At 45.7% G+C, this 22,962-nt stretch overlaps 4 non-coding genes across 4 annotated transcripts; all 4 read right to left on the bottom strand.

The window, feature by feature from the left end:
• Positions 1-2,531: 2,531 nt before the first annotated feature.
• Positions 2,532-2,614, bottom strand: TRNAL-CAG (transfer RNA leucine (anticodon CAG)). Its single transcript has one exon. It is a non-coding gene; the product is annotated as a tRNA-Leu (tRNA).
• Positions 2,615-8,527: 5,913 nt separating this feature from the next.
• On the bottom strand, positions 8,528-8,610 carry TRNAL-CAG (transfer RNA leucine (anticodon CAG)). The gene has a single exon. It is a non-coding gene; the product is annotated as a tRNA-Leu (tRNA).
• Positions 8,611-13,377: 4,767 nt separating this feature from the next.
• On the bottom strand, positions 13,378-13,460 carry TRNAM-CAU (transfer RNA methionine (anticodon CAU)). The gene has a single exon. It is a non-coding gene; the product is annotated as a tRNA-Met (tRNA).
• Positions 13,461-19,449: 5,989 nt separating this feature from the next.
• Positions 19,450-19,532, bottom strand: TRNAL-UAG (transfer RNA leucine (anticodon UAG)). Its single transcript has one exon. It is a non-coding gene; the product is annotated as a tRNA-Leu (tRNA).
• Between the last annotated feature and the right edge of the window lie 3,430 nt (positions 19,533-22,962).

Here is a 22,962-nt window from a genome sequence, read left to right as displayed (position 1 = left end):
TAGATCTTATCGATAATTTACAGAAACTGTTGACATTGTTTTTGATAAGGGTGCTTGAAAAAAAATAGTCCAAAAATGTATGCACCTCGCAAAAGACACTTGTCAGAAGAGGGGTTTGAACCCACGTCACCAAAGGAGACTGCGACCTGAACGCAGCGCCTTAGACCACTCGGCCATCCTGACACTCTTGACACTGCACTGAGGGCTCAATTTCCAGCTTATAAACCAAAATGAGTGCCATGTACTGAATGAATGTTGTTTAATGTCCTCTGTATTTTCAATTCCAGACCTTCCTGCTCAGGGAAACAGTGGGATCTGAAGCTGATGAAGGAGAGAGGATGGATCATCCTGACAGTGGATCCGGTGGTGACTGCTACTAATTCTCAATCATCTACTACATGGGGTGTGGACATGCTGAATTTTGAGCCAGTGCACATGGCCGGTGGTGACTGCTACTAATTCTCAATCATCTACTACAGGGGGTGTGGACATGCAGAATTTGGAGCCAGTTCAAGATTCAGATCAGGAGGTGCCTGGCTCCATACCAATCAACACAGTGCCTCTGAGACAAGGACTTGAACAGTACAGTTTGAGTCCTCGACCGCCATGCTCAACACGGCTGCAAGGATTCGGGGTGGATTGACTGAATGTGGCATTTCTTGTTGTGTACTATTCTTGTATACTGGTTTAGTATAGTATCTTTTTTTTGAGCAGCTATGTTTGTTTTGTATTGGTTAAGGAGAAATGTTGTGTTCGTCATGGGCACGCCTATGATGCACACCAAGGGAGGTAGGGAGTGTTAGTCTCCCCCGAGTTTTGGAGTTGGATGGTAGGCGCGGTGAGGTGGAACCGGAGAGAACAAAAGGTCAGGGAAGGTGTTCCTCGTGGCCAATGACTCTATATTATTCTCTGTATATTTATTAAAACTTATTTGCGAAACAGGCACTGTGTGTGCACGATGCAACACACCCCTCCCATGCCCTGAATACAGAAGTTAAAAACCAGCTGTGATTGGGACGCAGGGAACCCTGGTGCCACTGAACCTTCTGCACTGTGAACCTGCTGAACTATTGACAGCTGCGCTTTTGATATGTAGGGTTGAAACCTTTATCTCGGCCCCTCTATCACGATTTGTTGAAGATGCTGTGATTTCCTGCTTTACCGATTTACTGCGATTTAGCCAACTTCAGGCAATTAGTGCAAGCAACGGACAATAGATCTTATCGATAATTTACAGAAACTGTTGACATTGTTTTTGATAAGGGTGCTTGAAAAAAAATAGTCCAAAAATGTATCCACCTCGCAAAAGACACTTGTCAGAAGAGGGGTTTGAACCCACGTCTCCAAGGGAGACTGTGACCTGAATGCCACACCTTAGACCACCCGGCCATCCTGACACTCTTGACACCAGACTGATGGCTCAATTTCCAGCTTATAAACCAAAATGAGTGCCATGTACTGAGTGAATGTTATTTAATGTCCTCTGTATTTTCAATTCCAGACCTTCCCGCTCAGGGAAACAGTGGGATCTGAAGCTGATGAAGGAGAGAGGATGGATCATCCTGACAGTGGACCCTGTGGTGACTGCTACTAATTCTCAATCATCTACTACATGGGGTGTGGACTTGCAGAATTTTGAGCCAGTGCATATGGCCGGTGGTGACTGCTACTAATTCTCAATCATCTACTACAGGGGGTGTGGACATGCAGAATTTGGAGCCAGTTCAAGATTCAGATCAGGAGGTGCCTGGCTCCATACCAATCAACTCAGTGCCTCTGAGACAAGGACTTGAACGGTACAGTTTGAGTCCTCGACCGCCATGCTCAACGCGGCTGCAAGGATTCGGGGTGGATTGACTGAATGTGGTATTTATTGTTGTGTACTATTCTTGTATACTGGATTAGTATAGTATCTTTTTTTTGAGCAGCTATGTTTGTTTTGTATTGGTTAAGGAGAAATGTTGTGTTCGTCATGGTCACGCCCATGATGCACACCAAGGGAGGTAGGGAGTGTTAGTCTCCCCCGAGTTTTGGAGTTGGATGGTAGGTGCGGTGATGTGGAATCGGAGAGAATAAAAGGTAGGGGAAGGTGTTCCTCGTGGCTAAAGACTCCATATTATTCTTTGTGTATTTATTAAAACTTCTCTGCAAAACAGGCACTGTGTGTGCACGACGCAACACCCCCACCCCTCCCATCCCCTGAATACAGAAGTTAAAAACCAGCTGTGATTGGGACGCACGGGACCCTGGTGCCACTGAACCTTCTGCACTGTGAACCTGCTGAACTATTGACAGCTGCGCTTTTGATATGTAGGGTCGAAACCTTTATCTCGGCCCCTCTATCACGATTTGTTGAAGATGCTGTGATTTCCTGCTTTACCGATTTACTGCGATTTAGCCAACTTCAGGCAATTAGTGCAAGCAACGGAAAATAGATCTTATCGATAATTTACAGAAACTGTTGACATTGTTTTTGATACAGTGCTTGGGAAAAAAAAGTCCAAAAATGTATCCACCTCGCAAAATACACTTGTCAGAAGTGGGATTTGAACCCACACCTCCAAGGGAGGCTGCGACCTGAACGCAGCGCCTTAGACCACTCGGCCATCCTGACACTCTTCACACCTCCCTCATGGCTCAATTTCGAGCGTATAAACCAAAATGAGTGCCATGTACTGAGTGAATGTTGTTTAATGTCCTCTGTATTTTCAATTCCAGACCTTCCTGCTCAGGGAAACAGTGGGATCTGAAGCTGATGAAGGAGAGAGGATGGATCATCCTGACAGTGAATCCGGTGGTGACTGCTACTAATTCTCAATCATCGACTACATGGGGTGTGGACATGCTGAATTTTGAGCCAGTGCACATGGCCGGTGGTGACTGCTACTAATTCTCAATCATCTACTACAGGGGGAGTGGACATGCAGAATTTGGAGCCAGTTCAAGATTCAGATCATGAGGTGCCTGGCTCCATACCAATCAACTCAGTGCCTCTGAGACAAGGACTTGAACGGTACAGTTTGAGTCCTCGACCGCCATGCTCAACACGGCTGCAAGGATTCGGGGTGGATTGACTGAATGTGGCATTTCTTGTTGTGTACTATTCTTGTATACTGGATTAGTATAGTATCTTTTTTTTGAGCAGCTATGTTTGTTTTGTATTGGTTAAGGAGAAATATTGTGTTCGTCATGGGCACGCCTATGAAGCACACCAAGGAAGGTAGGGAGTGTTAGTCTCCCCCGAGTTTTGGAGTTGGATGGTAGGCGCGGTGACGTGGAACCGGAGAGAATAAAAGGTCAGGGAAGGTGTTCCTCGTGGCCAATGACTCTATATTATTCTCTGTGTATTTATTAAAACTTATCTGCGAAACAGGCATCGTGTGTGCACGATGCAACACACCCCTCCCATGCCCTAAATACAGAAGTTAAAAACCAGCTGTGATTGGGACGCAGGGGACCCTGGTGCCACTGAACCTTCTGCACTGTGAACCTGCTGAACTATTGACAGCTGTGCTTTTGATATGTAGGGTCGAAACCTTTATCTCGGCCCCTCTATCACGATTAGTTGAAGATGCTGTGATTTCCTGCTTTACCGATTTACTGCGATTTAGCCAACTTCAGGCAATTAGTGCAAGCAACGGACAATAGATCTTATCGATAATTTACAGAAACTGTTGACATTGTTTTTGATAAGGGTGCTTGGAAAAAAAAAGTCAAAAAATGTATCCACCTCGCAAAAGAAACTTGTCAGAAGAGGGGTTTGAACCCACGTCTCCAAGGGAGACTGTGTCCTGAATGCAGCACCTTAGACCACCCTGCCATCCTGACACTCTTGACACCAGACTGATGGCTCAATTTCCAGCTTATAAACCAAAATGAGTGCCATGTACTGAGTGAATGTTATTTAATGTCCTCTGTATTTTCAATTCCAGACCTTCCTGCTCAGGGAAACAGTGGGATCTGAAGCTGATGAAGGAGAGAGGATGGATCATCCTGACAGTGGACCCTGTGGTGACTGCTACTAATTCTCAATCATCTACTACATGGGGTGTGGACTTGCAGAATTTTGAGCCAGTGCATATGGCCGGTGGTGACTGCTACTAATTCTCAATCATCTACTACAGGGGGTGTGGACATGCAGAATTTGGAGCCAGTTCAAGATTCAGATCAGGAGGTGCCTGGCTCCATACCAATCAACTCAGTGCCTCTGAGACAAGGACTTGAACGGTACAGTTTGAGTCCTCGACCGCCATGCTCAACGCGGCTGCAAGGATTCGGGGTGGATTGACTGAATGTGGTATTTATTGTTGTGTACTATTCTTGTATACTGGATTAGTATAGTATCTTTTTTTTGAGCAGCTATGTTTGTTTTGTATTGGTTAAGGAGAAATGTTGTGTTTGTCATGGGTACACCTATGATGCACACCAAGGGAGGTAGGGAGTGTTAGTCTCCCCGAGTTTTGGAGTTGGATGGTAGGCGCGGTGACGTGGAACCGGAGAGAATAAAAGGTCAGGGAAGGTGTTCCTCGTGGCCAATGACTCTATATTATTCTCTGTGTATTTATTAAAACTTATCTGCGAAACAGGCACCGTGTGTGCACGATGCAACACACCCCTCCCGTGCCCTGAATACAGAAGTTAAAAACCAGCTGTGATTGGGACGCAGGGGACCCTGGTGCCACTGAACCTTCTGCACTGTGAACCTGCTGAACTATTGACAGCTGCGCTCTTGATATGTAAGGTCGAAAGCTTTATCTCTGCCCCTCTATCACAATTTGTTGAAGATGCTGTGATTTCCCGCTTTACCGATTTACTGCGATTTAGCCAACTTCAGGAAATTAGTGCAAGCAACGGACAATAGATCTTATCGATAATTTACAGAAACTGTTGACATTGTTTTTGATACGGGTGCTTGGAAAAAAAAAGTCCAAAAATGTATCCACCTCGCAAAAGACACTTGTCAGAATGGGGATTCGAACCCACGCCTCCAAAGGAGACTGTGACCTGCACGCAGCACCTTAGACCACTCAGCCATCCTGACACTCTTGACACTGCACTGATGGCTCAATTTCCAGCTTATAAACCAAAATGAGTGCCATGTACTGAGTGAATGTTGTTTAATGTCCTCTGTATTTTCAATTCCAGACCTTCCTGCTCAGGGAAACAGTGGGATCTGAAGCTGATGAAGGAGAGAGGATGGATCATCCTGACAGTGGATCCGGTGGTGACTGCTACTAATTCTCAATCATCTACTACATGGGGTGTGGACATGCTGAATTTTGAGCCAGTGCACATGGCCGGTGGTGACTGCTACTAATTCTCAATCATCTACTACAGGGGGTGTGGACATGCAGAATTTGGAGCCAGTTCAAGATTCAGATCAGGAGGTCCCTGGCTCCATACCAATCAACTCAGTGCCTCTGCGACAAGGACTTGAACGGTACAGTTTGAGTCCTCGACTGCCATGCTCAACGCGGCTGCAAGGATTCGGGGTGGATTGACTGAATGTGGCATTTCTTGGTGTGTACTATTCTTGTATACTGGTTTAGTATAGTATCTTTTTTTTGAGCAGCTATGTTTGTTTTGTATTGGTTAAGGAGAAATGTTGTGTTCGTCATGGGCACGCCTATGATGCACACCAAGGGAGGTAGGGAGTGTTAGTCTCCCCCGAGTTTTGGAGTTGGATGGTAGGCGCGGTGACGTGGAACCGGAGAGAATAAAAGGTCAGGGAAGGTGTTCCTCGTGGCCAATGACTCTATATTATTCTCTGTGTATTTATTAAAACTTATCTGTGGAACAGGCACTGTGTGTGCACGATGCAACACACCCCTCCCATGCCCTGAATACAGAAGTTAAAAACCAGCTGTGATTGGGATGCAGGGGACCCTGGTGCCACTGAACCTTCTGCACTGTGAACCTGCTGAACTATTGACAGCTGTGCTTTTGATATGTAGGGTCGAAACCTTTATCTCGGCCCCTCTATCACGATTTGTTGAAGATGCTGTGATTTCCTGCTTTACCGATTTACTGCGATTTAGCCAACTTCAGGCAATTAGTGCAAGCAACGGACAATAGATCTTATCGATAATTTACAGAAACTGTTGACATTGTTTTTGATAAGGGTGCTTGGAAAACAAAAAGTCCAAAAATGTATCCACCTCGCAAAAGACACTTGTCAGAAGAGGGGTTTGAACCCACGTCTCCAAGGGAGACTGTGACCTGAATGCAGCACCTTAGACCACCCGGCCATCCTGACACTTTTGACACCAGACTGATGGCTCAATTTCCAGCTTATAAACCAAAATGAGTGCCATGTACTGAGTGAATGTTATTTAATGTCCTCTGTATTTTCAATTCCAGACCTTCCTGCTCAGGGAAACAGTGGGATCTGAAGCTGATGAAGGAGAGAGGATGGATCATCCTGACAGTGGACCCTGTGGTGACTGCTACTAATTCTCAATCATCTACTACATGGGGTGTGGACATGCAGAATTTGGAGCCAGTTCAACATTCAGATCAGGAGGTGCCTGGCTCCATACCAATCAACTCAGTGCCTCTGAGACAAGGACTTGAACGGTACAGTTTGAGTCCTCGACCGCCATGCTCAACGCGGCTGCAAGGATTCGGGGTGGATTGACTGAATGTGGTATTTATTGTTGTGTACTATTCTTGTATACTGGATTAGTATAGTATCTTTTTTTTTAGCAGCTATGTTTGTTTTGTATTGGTTAAGGAGAAATGTTGTGTTCGTCATGGGCACGCCCATGATGCACACCAAGGGAGGTAGGGAGTGTTAGTCTCCCCCGAGTTTTGGAGTTTGATGGTAGGTGCGGTGATGTGGAATCGGAGAGAATAAAAGGTAGGGGAAGGTGTTCCTCGTGGCTAAAGACTCCATATTATTCTTTGTGTATTTATTAAAACTTCTCTGCAAAACAGGCACTGTGTGTGCACGACGCAACACCCCCACCCCTCCCATCCCCTGAATACAGAAGTTAAAAATCAGCTGTGATTGGGACGCAGGGGAACCTGGTGCCACTGAACCTTCTGCACTGTGAACCTGCTGAACTATTGACAGCTGCGCTTTTGATATGTAGGGTCGAAACCTTTATCTCGGCCCCTCTATCACGATTTGTTGAAGATGCTGTGATTTCCTGCTTTACCGATTTACTGCGATTTAGCCAACTTCAGGCAATTAGTGCAAGCAACGGAAAATAGATCTTATCGATAATTTACAGAAACTGTTGACATTGTTTTTGATACGGTGCTTGGGAAAAAAAAGTCCAAAAATGTATCCACCTCGCAAAATACACTTGTCAGAAGTGGGATTTGAACCCACACCTCCAAGGGAGGCTGCAACCTGAACGCAGCGCCTTAGACCACTCGGCCATCCTGACACTCTTCACACCTCTCTCATGGCTCAATTTCGAGCGTATAAACCAAAATGAGTGCCATGTACTGAGTGAATTTTGTTTAATGTCCTCTGTATTTTCAATTCCAGACCTTCCTGCTCAGGGAAACAGTGGGATCTGAAGCTGATGAAGGAGAGAGGATGGATCATCCGGACAGTGAATCCGTTGGTGACTGCTACTAATTCTCAATCATCGACTACATGGGGTGTGGACATGCAGAAGTTTGAGCCAGTGCACATGGCCGGTGGTGACTGCTACTAATTCTCAATCATCTACTTCAAGGGGTGTGGACATGCAGAATTTGGAGCCAGTTCAAGATTCAGATCAGGAGGTGCCTGGCTCCATACCAATCAACTCAGTGCCTCTGAGACAAGGACTTGAACGGTACAGTTTGAGTCCTCGACCGCCATGCTCAACGCGGCTGCAAGGATTCGGGGTGGATTGACTGAATGTGGCATTTCTTGTTGTGTACTATTCTTGTATACTGGATTAGTATAGTATCTTTTTTTTGAGCAGCTATGTTTGTTTTGTATTGGTTAAGGAGAAATGTTGTGTTCGTCATGGGCACGCCTACGATGCACACCAAGGGAGGTAGGGAGTGTTAGTCTCCCCCGAGTTTTGGAGTTGGATGGTAGGCGTGGTGACGTGGAACCGGAGAGAATAAAAGGTCAGGGAAGGTGTTCGTCGTGGCCAATGACTCTATATTATTCTCTGTGTATTTATTAAAACTTATCTGCGAAACAGGCACCGTGTGTGCACGATGCAACACACCCCCCCCCCATGCCCTGAATACAGAAGTTAAAAACCAGCTGTGATTGTGACGCAGGGGACCCTGGTGCCACTGAAACTTCTGCACTGTGAACCTGCTGAACAATTGACAGCTGCGCTCTTGATATGTAGGGTCGAAACCTTTATCTCTGCCCCTCTATCACGATTTGTTGAAGATGCTGTGATTTCCCGCTTTACCGATTTACTGCGATTTAGCCAACTTCAGGAAATTAGTGCAAGCAACGGACAATAGATCTTATCGATAATTTACAGAATCTGTTGACATTGTTTTTGATACGGGTGCTTGGAAAAAAAAAGTCAAAAAATGTATCCACCTCGCGAAAGACACTTGTCAGAAGTGGGATTCGAACCCACGCCTCCAAAGGAGACTGCGACCTGAACGCAGCGCCTCAGACCACTCGGCCATCCTGACACTCTTGACACTGCACTGATGGCTCAATTTCCAGCTTATAAACCAAAATGAGTGCCATGTACTGAGTGAATGTTGTTTAATGTCCTCTGTATTTTCAATTCCAGACCTTCCTGCTCAGGGAAACAGTGGGATCTGAAGCTGATGAAGGAGAGAGGATGGATCATCCTGACAGTGGATCCGGTGGTGACTGCTACTAATTCTCAATCATCTACTACATGGGGTGTGGACATGCTGAATTTTGAGCCAGTGCACATGGCCGGTGGTGACTGCTACTAATTCTCAATCATCTACTACAGGGGGTGTGGACATGCAGAATTTGGAGCCAGTTCAAGATTCAGATCAGGAGGTGCCTGGCTCCGTACCAATCAACTCAGTGCCTCTGAGACAAGGACTTGAACGGTAGAGTTTGAGTCCTCGACCGCCATGCTCAACGCGGCTGCAAGGATTCGGGGTGGATTGACTGAATGTGGCATTTCTTGTTGTGTACTATTCTTGTATACTGGTTTAGTATAGTATCTTTTTTTTGAGCAGCTATGTTTGTTTTGTATTGGTTAAGGAGAAATGTTGTGTTCGTCATGGGCACGCCTATGATGCACACCAAGGGAGGTAGGGAGTGTTAGTCTCCCCCGAGTTTTGGAGTTGGATGGTAGGCGCGGTGACGTGGAACCGGAGAGAATAAAAGGTCAGGGAAGGTGATCCTCGTGGCCAATGACTCTATATTATTCTCTGTGTATTTATTAAAACTTATTTGCGAAACAGGCACTGTGTGTGCACGATGCAACACACCCTTCCCATGCCCTGAATACAGAAGTTAAAAACCAGCTGTGATTGGGACGCAGGGGACCCTGGTGCCACTGAACCTTCTGCACTGTGAACCTGCTGAACTATTGAAAGCTGTGCTTTTGATATGTAGGGTCGAAACCTTTATCTCGGCCCCTCTATCACGATTTGTTGAAGATGCTGTGATTTCCTGCTTTACCGATTTACTGCGATTTAGCCAACTTCAGGCAATTAGTGCAAGCAACGGACAATAGATCTTATCGATAATTTACAGAAACTGTTGACATTGTTTTTGATAAGGGTGCTAGGAAAAAAAAAGTCCAAAAATGTAACCACCTCGCAAAAGACACTTGTCAGAAGAGGGGTTTGAACCCACGTCTCCAAGGGAGACTGTGACCTGAATGCAGCACCTTAGACCACCCGGCCATCCTGACACTCTTGACACCAGACTGATGGCTCAATTTTCAGCTTATAAACCAAAATGAGTGCCATGTACTGAGTGAATGTTATTTAATGTCCTCTGTATTTTCAATTCCAGACCTTCCTGCTCAGGGAAACAGTGGGATCTGAAGCTGATGAAGGAGAGAGGATGGATCATCCTGACAGTGGACCCTGTGGTGACTGCTACTAATTCTCAATCATCTACTACATGGGGTGTGGACTTGCAGAATTTTGAGCCAGTGCATATGGCCGGTGGTGACTGCTACTAATTCTTAATCATCTACTACATGCAGACATGCAGAATTTGGAGCCAGTTCAAGATTCAGATCAGGAGGTGCCTGGCTCCATACCAATCAACTCAGTGCCTCTGCGACAAGGACTTGAACGGTACAGTTTGAGTCCTCGACCGCCATGCTCAACGCGGCTGCAAGGATTCGGGGTGGATTGACTGAATGTGGCATTTCTTGTTGTGTACTATTCTTGTATACTGGTTTAGTATAGTATCTTTTTTTTGAGCAGCTATGTTTGTTTTGTATTGGTTAAGGAGAAATGTTGTGTTCGTCATGGGCACGCCTATGATGCACACCAAGGGAGGTAGGGAGTGTTAGTCTCCCCCGAGTTTTGGAGTTGGATGGTAGGCGCGGTGACGTGGAACCGGAGAGAATAAAAGGTCAGGGAAGGTGATCCTCGTGGCCAATGACTCTATATTATTCTCTGTGTATTTATTAAAACTTATTTGCGAAACAGGCACTGTGTGTGCACGATGCAACACACCCTTCCCATGCCCTGAATACAGAAGTTAAAAACCAGCTGTGATTGGGACGCAGGGGACCCTGGTGCCACTGAACCTTCTGCACTGTGAACCTGCTGAACTATTGAAAGCTGTGCTTTTGATATGTAGGGTCGAAACCTTTATCTCGGCCCCTCTATCACGATTTGTTGAAGATGCTGTGATTTCCTGCTTTACCGATTTACTGCGATTTAGCCAACTTCAGGCAATTAGTGCAAGCAACGGACAATAGATCTTATCGATAATTTACAGAAACTGTTGACATTGTTTTTGATAAGGGTGCTAGGAAAAAAAAAGTCCAAAAATGTAACCACCTCGCAAAAGACACTTGTCAGAAGAGGGGTTTGAACCCACGTCTCCAAGGGAGACTGTGACCTGAATGCAGCACCTTAGACCACCCAGCCATCCTGACACTCTTGACGCCAGACTGATGGCTCAATTTTCAGCTTATAAACCAAAATGAGTGCCATGTACTGAGTGAATGTTATTTAATGTCCTCTGTATTTTCAATTCCAGACCTTCCTGCTCAGGGAAACAGTGGGATCTGAAGCTGATGAAGGAGAGAGGATGGATCATCCTGACAGTGGACCCTGTGGTGACTGCTACTAATTCTCAATCATCTACTACATGGGGTGTGGACTTGCAGAATTTTGAGCCAGTGCATATGGCCGGTGGTGACTGCTACTAATTCTCAATCATCTACTACATGCAGACATGCAGAATTTGGAGCCAGTTCAAGATTCAGATCAGGAGGTGCCTGGCTCCATACCAATCAACTCAGTGCCTCTGCGACAAGGACTTGAACGGTACAGTTTGAGTCCTCGACCGCCATGCTCAACGCGGCTGCAAGGATTCGGGGTGGATTGACTGAATGTGGCATTTCTTGTTGTGTACTATTCTTGTATACTGGTTTAGTATAGTATCTTTTTTTTGAGCAGCTATGTTTGTTTTGTATTGGTTAAGGAGAAATGTTGTGTTCGTCATGGGCACGCCTATGATGCACACCAAGGGAGGTAGGGAGTGTTAGTCTCCCCCGAGTTTTGGAGTTGGATGGTAGGCGCGGTGACGTGGAACCGGAGAGAATAAAAGGTCAGGGAAGGTGTTCCTCGTGGCCAATGACTCTATATTATTCTCTGTGTATTTATTAAAACTTATCTGTGAAACAGGCACTGTGTGTGCACGATGCAACACACCCCTCCCATGCCCTGAATACAGAAGTTAAAAACCAGCTGTGATTGGGATGCAGGGGACCCTGGTGCCACTGAACCTTCTGCACTGTGAACCTGCTGAACTATTGACAGCTGTGCTTTTGATATGTAGGGTCGAAACCTTTATCTCGGCCCCTCTATCACGATTTGTTGAAGATGCTGTGATTTCCTGCTTTACCGATTTACTGCGATTTAGCCAACTTCAGGCAATTAGTGCAAACAACGGACAATAGATCTTATCGATAATTTACAGAAACTGTTGACATTGTTTTTGATAAGGGTGCTTGGAAAAAAAAAAGTCCAAAAATGTATCCACCTCGCAAAAGACCCTTGTCAGAAGAGGGGTTTGAACCCACGTCTCCAAGGGAAACTGTGACCTGAATGCAGCACCTTAGACCACCCGGCCATCCTGACACTTTTGACACCAGACTGATGGCTCAATTTCCAGCTTATAAACCAAAATGAGTGCCATGTACTGAGTGAATGTTATTTAATGTCCTCTGTATTTTCAATTCCAGACCTTCCTGCTCAGGGAAACAGTGGGATGTGAAGCTGATGAAGGAGAGAGGATGGATCATCCTGACAGTGGACCCTGTGGTGACTGCTACTAATTCTCAATCATCTACTACATGGGGTGTGGACTTGCAGAATTTTGAGCCAGTGCATATGGCCGGTGGTGACTGATACTAATTCTCAATCATCTCCTACAGGGGGTGTGGACATGCAGAATTTGGAGCCAGTTCAAGATTCAGATCAGGAGGTGCCTGGCTCCATACCAATCAACTCAGTGCCTCTGAGACAAGGACTTGAACGGTACAGTTTGAGTCCTCAACCGCCATGCTCAACGCGGCTGCAAGGATTCGGGGTGGATTGACTGAATGTGGTATTTATTGTTGTGTACTATTCTTGTATACGGGATTAGTATAGTATCTTTTTTTTGAGCAGCTATGTTTGTTTTGTATTGGTTAAGGAGAAATGTTGTGTTCGTCATGGGCACGCCCATGATGCACACCAAGGGAGGTAGGGAGTGTTAGTCTCTCCGAGTTTTGGAGTTTGATGGTAGGTGCGGTGATGTGGAATCGGAGAGAATAAAAGGTAGGGGAAGGTGTTCCTCGTGGCTAAAGACTCCATATTATTCTTTGTGTATTTATTAAAACTTCTCTGCAAAACAGGCACTGTGTGTGCACGACGCAACACCCCCACCCCTCCCATCCCCTGAATACAGAAGTTAAAAACCAGCTGTGATTGGGACGCAGGGGACCCTGGTGCCACTGAACCTTCTGCACTGTGAACCTGCTGAACTATTGACAGCTGCGCTCTTGATATGTAGGGTCGAAACCTTTATCTCTGCCCCTCTATCACGATTTGTTGAAGATGCTGTGATTTCCCGCTTTACCGATTTACTGCGATTTAGCCAACTTCAGGAAATTAGTGCAAGCAACGGACAATAGATCTTATCGATAATTTACAGAAACTGTTGACATTGTTTTTGATACGGGTGCTTGGAAAAAAAAAGTCAAAACATGTATCCACCTCGCGAAAGACAATTGTCAGAAGTGGGATTCGAACCCACGCCACCAAAGGAGACTGCGACATGAACGCAGCACCTTAGACCACTCGGCCATCCTGACACTCTTGACACTGTACTGATGGCTCAATTTCCAGCTTATAAACCAAAATGAGTGCCATGTACTGAGTGAATGTTGTTTAATGTCCTCTGTATTTTCAATTCCAGACCTTCCTGCTCAGGGAAACAGTGGGATCTGAAGCTGATGAAGGAGAGAGGATGGATCATCCTGACAGTGGATCCGGTGGTGACTGCTACTAATTCTCAATCATCTACTACATGGGGTGTGGACATGCTGAATTTTGAGCCAGTGCACATGGCCGGTGGTGACTGCTACTAATTCTCAATCATCTACTACAGGGGGTGTGGACATGCAGAATTTGGAGCCAGTTCAAGATTCAGATCAGGAGGTGCCTGCTCCATACCAATCAACTCAGTGCCTCTGAGACAAGGACTTGAACGGTACAGTTTGAGTCCTCGACCGCCATGCTCAACACGGCTGCAAGGATTTGGGGTGGATTGACTGAATGTGGCATTTCTTGTTGTGTACTATTCTTGTATACTGGATTAGTATAGTATCTTTTTTTTTAGCAGCTATGTTTGTTTTGTATTGGTTAAGGAGAAATGTTGTGTTCGTCATGGGCACGCCTATGATGCACACCAAGGGAGGTAGGGAGTGTTAGTCTCCCCCGAGTTTTGGAGTTGGATGGTAGGCGCGGTGACGTGGAACCGGAGAGAATAAAAGGTCAGGGAAGGTGTTCCTCGTGGCCAATGACTCTATATTATTCTCTGTGTATTTATTAAAACTTATCTGTGAAACAGGCACTGTGTGTGCACGATGCAACACACCCCTCCCATACCCTAAATACAGAAGTTAAAAACCAGCTGTGATTGGGATGCAGGGGACCCTGGTGCCACTGAAGCTTCTGCACTGTGAACCTGCTGAACTATTGACAGCTGTGCTTTTGATATGTAGGGTCGAAACCTTTATCTCGGCCCCTCTATCACGATTTGTTGAAGATGCTGTGATTTCCTGCTTTACCGATTTACTGCGATTTAGCCAACTTCAGGCAATTAGTGCAAGCAACGGACAATAGATCTTATCGATAATTTACAGAAACTGTTGACATTGTTTTTGATAAGGGTGCTTGAAAAAAAATAGTCCAAAAATGTATCCACCTCGCAAAAGACACTTGTCAGAAGAGGGGTTTGAACCCACGTCTCCAAGGGAGACTGTGACCTGAATGCAGCACCTTAGACCACCCGGCCATCCTGACACTCTTGACACCAGACTGATGGCTCAATTTCCAGCTTATAAACCAAAATGAGTGCCATGTACTGAGTGAATGTTATTTAATGTCCTCTGTATTTTCAATTCCAGACCTTCCCGCTCAGGGAAACAGTGGGATCTGAAGCTGATGAAGGAGAGAGGATGGATCATCCTGACAGTGGACCCTGTGGTGACTGCTACTAATTCTCAATCATCTACTACATGGGGTGTGGACTTGCAGAATTTTGAGCCAGTGCATATGGCCGGTGGTGACTGCTACTAATTCTCAATCATCTACTACAGGGGGTGTGGACATGCAGAATTTGGAGCCAGTTCAAGATTCAGATCAGGAGGTGCCTGTCTCCATACCAATCAACTCAGTGCCTCTGAGACAAGGACTTGAACGGTACAGTTTGAGTCCTCGACCGCCATGCTCAACGCGGCTGCAAGGATTCGGGGTGGATTGACTGAATGTGGTATTTATTGTTGTGTACTATTCTTGTATACTGGATTAGTATAGTATCTTTTTTTTGAGCAGCTATGTTTGTTTTGTATTGGTTAAGGAGAAATGTTGTGTTCGTCATGGGCACGCCCATGATGCACACCAAGGGAGGTAGGGAGTGTTAGTCTCCCCCGAGTTTTGGAGTTGGATGGTAGGTGCGGTGATGTGGAATCGGAGAGAATAAAAGGTAGGGGAAGGTGTTCCTCGTGGCTAAAGACTCTATATTATTCTTTGTGTATTTATTAAAACATCTCTGCAAAACAGGCACTGTGTGTGCACGACGCAACACCCCCACCCCTCCCATCCCCTGAATACAGAAGTTCAAAACCAGCTGTGATTGGGACGCACGGGACCCTGGTGCCACTGAACCTTCTGCACTGTGAACCTGCTGAACTATTGACAGCTGCGCTTTTGATATGTAGGGTCGAAACCTTTATCTCGGCCCCTCTATCACGATTTGTTGAAGATGCTGTGATTTCCTGCTTTACCGATTTACTGCGATTTAGCCAACTTCAGGCAATTAGTGCAAGCAACGGAAAATAGATCTTATCGATAATTTACAGAAACTGTTGACATTGTTTTTGATACGGTGCTTGGGAAAAAAAAGTCCAAAAATGTATCCACCTCGCAAAATACACTTGTCAGAAGTGGGATTTGAACCCACACCTCCAAGGGAAGCTGCGACCTGAACGCAGCGCCTTAGACCACTCGGCCATCCTGACACTCTTCACACATCCCTCATGGCTCAATTTCGAGCGTATAAACCAAAATGAGTGCCATGTACTGAGTGAATGTTGTTTAATGTCCTCTGTATTTTCAATTCCAGACCTTCCTGCTCAGGGAAACAGTGGGATCTGAAGCTGATGAAGGAGAGAGGATGGATCATCCTGACAGTGAATCCGGTGGTGACTGCTACTAATTCTCAATCATCGACTACATGGGGTGTGGACATGCTGAATTCTGAGCCAGTGCACATGGTCGGTGGTGACTGCTACTAATTCTCAATCATCTACTACAGGGGAAGTGGACATGCAGAATTTGGAGCCAGTTCAAGATTCAGATCAGGAGGTGCCTGGCTCCATACCAATCAACTCAGAGCCTCTGAGACAAGGACTTGAACGGTACAGTTTGAGTCCTCGACCGCCATGCTCAACACGGCTGCAAGGATTCGGGGTGGATTGACTGAATGTGGCATTTCTTGTTGTGTACTATTCTTGTATACTGGATTAGTATAGTATCTTTTTTTTGAGCAGCTATGTTTGTTTTGTATTGGTTAAGGAGAAATGTTGTGTTCGTCATGGGCACGCCTATGAAGCACACCAAGGGAGGTAGGGAGTGTTAGTCTCCCCCGAGTTTTGGAGTTGGATGGTAGGCGCGGTGACGTGGAACCGGAGAGAATAAAAGGTCAGGGAAGGTGTTCCTCGTGGCCAATGACTCTATATTATTCTCTGTGTATTTATTAAAACTTATCTGCGAAACAGGCATCGTGTGTGCACGATGCAACACACCCCTCACATGCCCTGAATACAGAAGTTAAAAACCAGCTGTGATTGGGACGCAGGGGACCCTGGTGCCACTGAACCTTCTGCACTGTGAACCTGCTGAACTATTGACAGCTGTGCTTTTGATATGTAGGGTCGAAACCTTTATCTCGGCCCCTCAATCACGATTTGTTGAAGATGCTGTGATTTCCTGCTTTACCGATTTACTGCGATTTAGCCAACTTCAGGCAATTAGTGCAAGCAACGGACAATAGATCTTATCGATAATTTACAGAAACTGTTGACATTGTTTTTGATAAGGGTGCTTGAAAAAAAATAGTCCAAAAATGTATCCACCTCGCAAAAGGCACTTGTCAGAAGAGGGGTTTGAACCCACGTCTCCAAGGGAGACTGTGACCTGAATGCAGCACCTTAGAACACCCGGCCATCCTGACACTCTTGACACCAGACTGATGGCTCAATTTTCAGCTTATAAACCAAAATGAGTGCCATGTACTGAGTGAATGTTATTTAATGTCCTCTGTATTTTCAATTCCAGACCTTCCCGCTCAGGGAAACAGTGGGATCTGAAGCTGATGAAGGAGAGAGGATGGATCATCCTGACAGTGGACCCTGTGGTGACTGCTACTAATTCTCAATCATCTACTACATGGGGTGTGGACTTGCAGAATTTTGAGCCAGTGCATATGGCCGGTGGTGACTGCTACTAATTCTCAATCATCTACTACAGGGGGTGTGGACATGCAGAATTTGGAGCCAGTTCAAGATTCAGATCAGGAGGTGCCTGGCTCCATACCAATCAACTCAGTGCCTCTGAGACAAGGACTTGAACGGTACAGTTTGAGGCCTCGACCGCCATGCTCAACGCGGCTGCAAGGATTCGGGGTGGATTGACTGAATGTGGTATTTATTGTTGTGTACTATTCTTGTATACTGGATTAGTATAGTATCTTTTTTTTGAGCAGCTATGTTTGTTTTGTATTGGTTAAGGAGAAATGTTGTGTTCGTCATGGGCACGGCCATGATGCACACCAAGGGAGGTAGGGAGTGTTAGTCTCCCCCGAGTTTTGGAGTTGGATGGTAGGTGCGGTGATGTGGAATCGGAGAGAATAAAGGTAGGGGAAGGTGTTCCTCGTGGCTAAAGACTCTATATTATTCTCTGTGTATTTATTAAAACTTATCTGTGAAACAGGCACTGTGTGTGCACGATGCAACACACCCCTCCCATGCCCTGAATACAGAAGTTAAAAACCAGCTGTGATTGGGATGCAGGGGACCCTGGTGCCACTGAACCTTCTGCACTGTGAACCTGCTGAACTATTGACAGCTGTGCTTTTGATATGTAGGGTCGAAACCTTTATCTCTGCCCCTCTATCACGATTTGTTGAAGATGCTGTGATTTCCCACTTTACCGATTTACTGCGATTTAGCCAACTTCAGGAAATTAGTGCAAGCAACGGACAATAGATCTTATCGATAATTTACAGAAACTGTTGACATTGTTTTTGATAAGGGTGCTTGGAAAAAAAAAGTCAAAAAATGTATCCACCTCGCAAAAGACACTTGTCAGAAGAGGGGTTTGAACCCACGTCTCCAAGGGAGACTGTGTTCTGAATGCAGTACCTTAGACCACCCGGCCATCCTGACACTCTTGACACCAGACTGATGGCTCAATTTTCAGCTTATAAACCAAAATGAGTGCCATGTACTGAGTGAATGTTATTTAATGTCCTCTGTATTTTCAATTCCAGACCTTCCTGCTCAGGGAAACAGTGGGATCTGAAGCTGATGAAGGAGAGAGGATGGATCATCCTGACAGTGGACCCTGTGGTGACTGCTACTAATTCTCAATCATCTACTACATGGGTTGTGTGGACTTGCAGAATTTTGAGCCAGTGCATATGGCCGGTGGTGACTGCTACTAATTCTCAATCATCTACTACAGGGGGTGTGGACATGCAGAATTTGGAGCCAGTTCAAGATTCAGATCAGGAGGTGCCTGGCTCCATACCAATCAACTCAGTGCCTCTGAGACAAGGACTTGAACGGTACAGTTTGAGTCCTCGACCGCCATGCTCAACGCGGCTGCAAGGATTCGGGGTGGATTGACTGAATGTGGTATTTATTGTTGTGTACTATTCTTGTATACTGGATTAGTATAGTATCTTTTTTTTGAGCAGCTATGTTTGTTTTGTATTGGTTAAGGAGAAATGTTGTGTTTGTCATGGGCACGCCTATGATGCACACCAAGGGAGGTAGGGAGTGTTAGTCTCCCCGAGTTTTGGAGTTGGATGGTAGGTGCGGTGACGTGGAACCGGAGAGAATAAAAGGTCAGGGAAGGTGTTCCTCGTGGCCAATGACTCTATATTATTCTCTGTGTATTTATTAAAACTTATGTGCGAAACAGGCACCGTGTGTGCACGATGCAACACACCCCTCCCGTGCCCTGAATACAGAAGTTAAAAACCAGCTGTGATTGGGACGCAGGGGACCCTGGTGCCACTGAACCTTCTGCACTGTGAACCTGCTGAACTATTGACAGCTGCGCTCTTGATATGTAAGGTCGAAACCTTTATCTCTGCCCCTCTATCACAATTTGTTGAAGATGCTGTGATTTCCCGCTTTACCGATTTACTGCGATTTAGCCAACTTCAGGAAATTAGTGCAAGCAACGGACAATAGATCTTATCGATAATTTACAGAAACTGTTGACATTGTTTTTGATACGGGTGCTTGGAAAAAAAAAGTCCAAAAATGTATCCACCTCGCAAAAGACACTTGTCAGAAGTGGGATTCGAACCCACACCTCCAAAGGAGACTGCGACCTAAACGCAGCACCTTAGACCACTCGGCCATCCTGACACTCTTGACACTGCACTGATGGCTCAATTTCCAGCTTATAAACCAAAATGAGTGCCATGTACTGAGTGAATGTTGTTTAATGTCCTCTGTATTTTCAATTCCAGACCTTCCTGCTCAGGGAAACAGTGGGATCTGAAGCTGATGAAGGAGAGAGGATGGATCATCCTGACAGTGGATCCGGTGGTGACTGCTACTAATTCTCAATCATCTACTACATGGGGTGTGGACATGCTGAATTTTGAGCCAGTGCACATGGCCGGTGGTGACTGCTACTAATTCTCAATCATCTACTACAGGGGGTGTGGACATGCAGAATTTGGACCCAGTTCAAGATTCAGATCAGGAGGTCCCTGGCTCCATACCAATCAACTCAGTGCCTCTGCGACAAGGACTTGAACGGTACAGTTTGAGTCCTCGACCGCCATGCTCAACGCGGCTGCAAGGATTCGGGGTGGATTGACTGAATGTGGCATTTCTTGTTGTGTACTATTCTTGTATACTGGTTTAGTATAGTATCTTTTTTTTGAGCAGCTATGTTTGTTTTGTATTGGTTAAGGAGAAATGTTGTGTTCGTCATGGGCACGCCTATGATGCACACCAAGGGAGGTAGGGAGTGTTAGTCTCCCCCGAGTTTTGGAGTTGGATGGTAGGCGCGGTGACGTGGAACCGGAGAGAATAAAAGGTCAGGGAAGGTGTTCCTCGTGGCCAATGACTCTATATTATTCTCTGTGTATTTATTAAAACTTATCTGTGAAACAGGCACTGTGTGTGCACGATGCAACACACCCCTCCCATGCCCTGAATACAGAAGTTAAAAACCAGCTGTGATTGGGATGCAGGGGACCCTGGTGCCACTGAACCTTCTGCACTGTGAACCTGCTGAACTATTGACAGCTGTGCTTTTGATATGTAGGGTAGAAACCTTTATCTCGGCCCCTCTATCACGATTTGTTGAAGATGCTGTGATTTCCTGCTTTACCGATTTACTGCGATTTAGCCAACTTCAGGCAATTAGTGCAAGCAACGGACAATAGATCTTATCGATAATTTACAGAAACTGTTGACATTGTTTTTGATAAGGGTGCTTGGAAAAAAAAAAGTCCAAAAATGTATCCACCTCGCAAAAGACACTTGTCAGAAGAGGGGTTTGAACCCACGTCTTCAAGGGAGACTGTGACCTGAATGCAGCACCTTAGACCACCTGGCCATCCTGACACTTTTGACACCAGACTGATGGCTCAATTTCCAGCTTATAAACTAAAATGAGTGCCATGTACTGAGTGAATGTTATTTAATGTCCTCTGTATTTTCAATTCCAGACCTTCCTGCTCAGGGAAACAGTGGGATCTGAAGCTGATGAAGGAGAGAGGATGGATCATCCTGACAGTGGACCCTGTGGTGACTGCTACTAATTCTCAATCATCTACTACATGGGGTGTGGACTTGCAGAATTTTGAGCCAGTGCATATGGCCGGTGGTGACTGCTACTAATTCTCAATCATCTCCTACAGGGGGTGTGGATATGCAGAATTTGGAGCCAGTTCAAGATTCAGATCAGGAGGTGCCTGGCTCCATACCAATCAACTCAGTGCCTCTGAGACAAGGACTTGAACGGTACAGTTTGAGTCCTCGACCGCCATGCTCAACGCGGCTGCAAGGATTCGGGGTGGATTGACTGAATGTGGTATTTATTGTTGTGTACTATTCTTGTATACTGGATTAGTATAGTATCTTTTTTTTTAGCAGCTATGTTTGTTTTGTATTGGTTAAGGAGAAATGTTGTGTTTGTCATGGGCACGCCCATGATGCACACCAAGGGAGGTAGGGAGTGTTAGTCTCCTCCGAGTTTTGGAGTTTGATGGTAGGTGCGGTGATGTGGAATCGGAGAGAATAAAAGGTAGGGGAAGGTGTTCCTCGTGGCTAAAGACTCCATATTATTCTTTGTGTATTTATTAAAACTTCTCTGCAAAACAGGCACTGTGTGTGCACGACGCAACACCCCCACCCCTCCCATCCCCTGAATACAGAAGTTAAAAACCAGCTGTGATTGGGATGCAGGGGACCCTGGTGCCACTGAACCTTCTGCACTGTGAACCTGCTGAACTATTGACAGCTGTGCTTTTGATATGTAGGGTCGAAACCTTTATCTCGGCCCCTCTATCACGATTTGTTGAAGATGCTGTGATTTCCTGCTTTACCGATTTACTGCGATTTAGCCAACTTCAGGCAATTAGTGCAAGCAACGGACAATAGATCTTATCGATAATTTACAGAAACTGTTGACATTGTTTTTGATAAGGGTGCTTGAAAAAAAATAGTCCAAAAATGTATCCACCTCGCAAAAGACACTTGTCAGAAGAGGGGTTTGAACCCACGTCTCCAAGGGAGACTGTGACCTGAATGCAGCACCTTAGACCACCAGGCCATCCTGACACTCTTGACACCAGACTGATGGCTCAATTTCCAGCTTATAAACCAAAATGAGTGCCATGTACTGAGTGAATGTTATTTAATGTCCTCTGTATTTTCAATTCCAGACCTTCACGCTCAGGGAAACAGTGGGATCTGAAGCTGATGAAGGAGAGAGGATGGATCATCCTGACAGTGGACCCTGTGGTGACTGCTACTAATTCTCAATCATCTACTACATGGGGTGTGGACTTGCAGAATTTTGAGCCAGTGCATATGGCCGGTGGTGACTGCTACTAATTCTCAATCATCTACTACAGGGGGTGTGGACATGCAGAATTTGGAGCCAGTTCAAGATTCAGATCAGGAGGTGCCTGGCTCCATACCAATCAACTCAGTGCCTCTGAGACAAGGACTTGAACGGTACAGTTTGAGTCCTCGACCGCCATGATCAACGCGGCTGCAAGGATTCGGGGTGGATTGACTGAATGTGGTATTTATTGTTGTGTACTATTCTTGTATACTGGATTAGTATAGTATCTTTTTTTTGAGCAGCTATGTTTGTTTTGTATTGGTTAAGGAGAAATGTTGTGTTCGTCATGGGCACGCCCATGATGCACACCAAGGGAGGTAGGGAGTGTTAGTCTCCCCCGAGTTTTGGAGTTGGATGGTAGGTGCGGTGATGTGGAATCGGAGAGAATAAAAGGTAGGGGAAGGTGTTCCTCGTGGCTAAAGACTCTATATTATTCTTTGTGTATTTATTAAAACTTCTCTGCAAAACAGGCACTGTGTGTGCACGACGCAACACCCCCACCCCTCCCATCCCCTGAATACAGAAGTTAAAAACCAGCTGTGATTGGGACGCACGGGACCCTGGTGCCACTGAACCTTCTGCACTGTGAACCTGCTGAACTATTGACAGCTGCGCTTTTGATATGTAGGGTCGAAACCTTTATCTCGGCCCCTCTATCACGATTTGTTGAAGATGCTGTGATTTCCTGCTTTACCGATTTACTGCGAT

The sequence above is a fragment of the Pleurodeles waltl genome, unplaced genomic scaffold (genome assembly GCF_031143425.1).
Source record: "Pleurodeles waltl isolate 20211129_DDA unplaced genomic scaffold, aPleWal1.hap1.20221129 scaffold_39, whole genome shotgun sequence".
In the NCBI taxonomy this organism is placed as follows: Eukaryota; Metazoa; Chordata; class Amphibia; order Caudata; family Salamandridae; genus Pleurodeles; species Pleurodeles waltl.
Note: the sequence above shows the minus strand (reverse complement) of the source record. Positions and strands in the feature narration are given on the sequence as shown.